At 38.7% G+C, this 4,931-nt stretch overlaps 1 non-coding gene across 1 annotated transcript; it reads left to right on the forward strand.

Moving 5' to 3' along the window:
* Nucleotides 1–944: 944 nt before the first annotated feature.
* trnas-gcu lies at nucleotides 945–1,026 on the forward strand. Its single transcript has one exon. It is a non-coding gene; the product is annotated as a tRNA-Ser (tRNA).
* The last annotated feature ends 3,905 nt before the right edge of the window (nucleotides 1,027–4,931 follow it).

Genomic DNA, 4,931 nt, shown 5'->3' on the forward strand with positions numbered 1-4,931 from the left:
AGATGATGTATATGAATTCATTGCTGTAGTCTTCTGTCCGTCAGCACATAAAGCCTTCCCAGATGATTTGCATCTTGCTTTCCAGTGGGAGATTAAGTGCAAGAAAAAAGTGAGAGGGCAAAATTGCTATGGAAAGTAGAGTTGCAGCTCCTTAAGATGCCAACGGTCTGTGCATTTAGCTTCCTGAGAATCAGACCTGTGTTTGTATCTCGCAGCAGTGCGAGGGTGTTATGGCAGTGTAGCTCTGCAACTGTCCTCAGGGTGGTGCTATCACACCAGTGCTTAGTTATGTAAAGTCAGAGGATGACTGCCAAGTTTCACTTCTGCAGCATTTCTAGATTGTGAGATATACTGCCCTTAAATAGATTCTTAAAAAAAGGTCCTGACAATATCAAATGCTCGGCTTTCGTCTTTACAACACTGTGAGTTGCAGTTATAATAATACAACACCAAATTACTTGTGGACTATTGTCTCCAGGATGATTCGTATTGCTTATGTACGCCATTTTTTATTACATGAGAATGTCACGACCGCTCTCATGTCTGTGCTAAATAAAGAAAAGGACGTAAACAACACGAAGCAAGAAGTGAATGAGCTTAGTTTAGAATGGAAACTTGTACTGACTTAGTTACTGTTTCAATAGACTTGACTCCCTTTTAAACCAAACGCTGGTACTGAAATACATACTATATATACAGAAATGATCATTGTAAATATGACTGTAAGGTAAAATAGACATTTCAGAGATAGTGTTGAATGCAGTGAATATAATGGTTAGATTTTTTGATAACTGAATAACAATAATCCATAATCACAGCAGCACAAAGTGACAGGGAACGCACCCAATGAAATATCATATGTCAACATTTGACAGACATGTACAGTAGCGAGACAGCGACCCTTGACCCAGATTCCCTGACTCTGGGAGGTGAGCCCCCACACAGACGAGGTGGCCGAGTGGTTAAGGCGATGGACTGCTAATCCATTGTGCTCTGCACGCGTGGGTTCGAATCCCATCCTCGTCGTAACCTTTATGCACTTCTGGTGACATCAGTAAATGCATATGTGTGTTGTGTGCATACCTGCACTTACAATTCTGATTCAGCCCCATGATGCTGATTGTAATCTTTCAACTTTGTAGTCTATACACTTGTTTCGATATTCTATGATGGGTCCGCACAACAAAGTCATTTCAAATCTAATAAATGAGCAATTAGTCTTGGCTTGAGATTACATCCATGTTTAAACTTACGACTGAATGTGTGTGTCATGTACTTCCTAAATTACCACGTTAAATATTAACTGATACAACATTTCCTCTATTTTAGTACTGCCCTCTATAGGAGCCAGCCAACCAACATATTTTATGTTTTAAAGTCATAACTAAATCAGCAATGATTGCGTTTTAACTAACAAGGAGTCAAGGTCTAATATTTAAATATGTGCAAAATGTTTTTTTGTTGTTGTTGTTTTTATTACAAGTAAGTACCAAATGTGAAAACCTTGCCTGCTTGGGACCTGCTCTGAATGCAGCACATTACACTGTGCAGTAACCAGTGAACAGCCACATTAACGTCCCCCGTCTGCATTATACAGACACGGCTTTATGGGTTTAGATTTATTTTTTGCAATAAAAAAAATGAGGTGTCTCAGTGACTTTATGTTTTTCAGACTCCTTTTCTGTACACAAGTTTGCCATCAATCCCCAGCTGATCTGGAAACGATTCCTTACATGTCCACTAGATATCCTCAGTGAGTTTCTCTGGCAGCCTTCAGCTACCCAAACCAACATACAGTATATATCTACATACAGTGTTTATAAAATGTTTTGAGATTAAGGATAAATCAAATCAAATATTCTTTACCTTTAAATTTAACATTTACAATACTAATAGAAACCAAAGTTAAATAGTTCAGAGTAAAAATATAAAAAAAACAGCCTAACTGTTGAAGAGGCCACCCTTGAACTAGTATTTGGTTGAAGAACTCTTTGCATTTAATAATTCTTAGCTGTTAAAATAAATGTCTTATCAGCTTGTTACATCTTTAAACGGGGAGGCCCATGTCGGTCGTTTAAATCATCAACCTTTTTTGGTGAAACCATCCTTTTTTCGTGGACTTGGATGTTTGCAGATTACTACTCCTTGACCTGGAACATACCAAGTTCACTAAGAGGTGAGCCAGGAGTAATATATATATATATATATATATATATATATATATATATATATATATATATTTATTATATTATATTATTTTATTTATTTTTTTTTTTTTTTTTTTTTTCAGCCGGTCTTCAATGTGACACGGGATTTGAACCGCTTCCCCCTGGGGTATTCGCCAATCCGTGAGTGGAAATTTTCGATAACGCAATTATCGCAACATCGCAATTCATGAGACATGTTCGTGATATCCCATCTCGAATCTGTGAGCTCACGCGTAAAAATTGTGCGCGAGCGTGTGTGAGAGCGTAAAAATAACAAAGGGGGAGACCAGAGGAAGCAGAAGAATTAAAAATACATGAGAAAGCATTGGCGTATCATATAAGGCAGGAAACAAACGCTTTGAGGGCATGGGAAATACAGCAGACTGAAAGTGAAAGCAGTGCTGAGCTCTGCCACACAAAAATCCCTAGAAGTCCATAGAACACATTGGTGGTGTCCATATCAAATAAAAAAAATCCCCTTCGTCGTCTTATGATAACAATTAAAGAACAATGAAAGGTAGAGTCCATTATACAACTCAATACACAGTATATACAAAAAACTATGCTATAAATGTTTGAAACTTTTCAAACACTTGCATTAATAAATGTGTTTTAGTTGATTATAAAATAAAAATATGAATAATTCTGCAATAAATAGAAGGTTTCACAAGATACAGAGAGTTTGATAGAAGATTTAAACTATCCACAATCCACTAATCCTCAAAAATAGCAGAATTAAGTGAAAAAAAAACAAACTAACAAAAAAAAAAACATCTAAAATAGCAAGGGTCCAGGATGGAGTATTAAAAAGTATGAATTGAGCCAGCATTCAATGTAATGATGAATACAACTGAGTAAACAAGAGCAAAGGGGCATGGCAGGATGTCAGTGACAGCAGTGGTTATATTGCAGGTGAGCTGGCCGGTATAATGTACGTACATGTAAAGTATCATAACCAGGCTGGAGAATTACTCCTGACATTTAAGTGGGAACAGAGCTCGGCCTTTAATGGCCTTTTATCTACTCTGGATTGTACAAAAGGGGTAATAAAGAGAAGCGGCTAATGGAGAAATAGGATGTCTGCTGTTAATTCCTGTCAACGCTCTCGATAACCTGAAGATGATGAGTTTCGGTAATCAAGCTTAACGTACAGATTAAAGGACATATCATCATCAAATAGAACTCTAAGGTCTGTGTGGTTCGACAGTGAGTCTCCAAAGTCATAGTTTTGTCTAGTTTTGAGTTTAGATAGCTTCAAGTCAACCAAGCCTTACGACTGAAGTCCTCTGTTTTTGTGGAATTTCTCGCCACAGTTTTTTTTTTTTTCTGTCACCTTGTTAGGCTCCCCTGTGTCTTGTTATCCAAATCAGGCAAGACCCTTTGTCTATATATAGTCCTATCTCATCCTCTGTCCTTTGTCAGTTTGTCTGTTTCCCCCCTGGCCCTTTTCCATTTATGTGTACTTGCCTGTTACCTTCGAGCCTTTGTGCCTTTTAAACTCTGTTTTTGAGTTCCAGTCTTAGTTTAGCCTTTTGCAATTATTTTGATCGTCCCCTTTTCTTTGTGGACTTTGGCCTAAACCTGCTTTGCTACTGCGGCACCCTCTGTTGTAATCCGCAGTAAATTTCATCTAATAGGCTAGTATTCGATTTATATGCCGTCTTTACTGGAACTCAATAGCGCTTTGAGTCACAATGACACATGAACCTGTCCATTCACACACAAGCATGTGATCCACATACCTGGGATAACCTTATAGCCAACCTGTTCTACTGAGCCACAGACATCCACTATGAAAACATGACTCACCTACTAACCTTTGCCAAACGGGGAAGTTACAAATCCACTTAAACTTACACAATGGGCTGACATCTTTGTTTTTTATTGTTAAAAGTAATCTACTTGCTCTACTGTTTACATACCACAATCTTCTACTAGATTTTTTTTAGGAAGAAATGTAAAATAATAAATATCAAATCAACTCCAGTTAGTCGATTTCAACATCAGCTTTATTTTATTTTATTTTATTTTATTAATGAATAAACCATAGTAGGCTATGTCCTCGGTGTAATTACACAGGCATTCATTTTACACAATACAAATTAATTAGCTGGAAATGCTTGGAGTCTTGCGAGGCTTACAAAACCTGTTTCCAGGTGTTACTGGCCGCGAGGAGCCTGTGCTGCGGAAAGGAAGTATGACACCTCAGGGCAAACACACAAGCTACAGAACAAACCAGAAGGTTAACACACATTATGGGCAAACCGAAATTAAGCGGCAATAATTCGCATATGTGAAATCACAGTAAAACATAATCTCGGAGAAGAATTATTATTATTATTATTATTGCCACATTTTACATTTTGTCCACTTCCCAGTCATGAGATCATTAGCTAGCTCAAAGTCGCTCGTGATTGTGCGTCTGTGGAAATGGTGTCATGTTGCCGGCATTTGTTGTAGGTGTGCTTTTGTATTTGCCCGTGTATGCCACACGGGTTTGCGCAATCTTATGTGAGTCAACCGCGTTGCGACAAAGGCAAAGGCGTTTCCGTTTTTAGTGCCTGTCACCCGGTCCCCCTCGCCTTGTTTGCTAAACCTCGCGCGCTCCCGGAGAGTATCCATATTTCCGACAACACCTCGAGGCATTGAAGCAACCCCGCGCCCCTCCCTTTCTCCCCTCATTCCCTCCTCCCCTCCTCCCCTCCTCCCTATAAGGAGCGCCTC

The sequence above is a fragment of the Mugil cephalus genome, chromosome 15 (assembly GCF_022458985.1).
Source record: "Mugil cephalus isolate CIBA_MC_2020 chromosome 15, CIBA_Mcephalus_1.1, whole genome shotgun sequence".
In the NCBI taxonomy this organism is placed as follows: domain Eukaryota; kingdom Metazoa; phylum Chordata; class Actinopteri; order Mugiliformes; family Mugilidae; genus Mugil; species Mugil cephalus.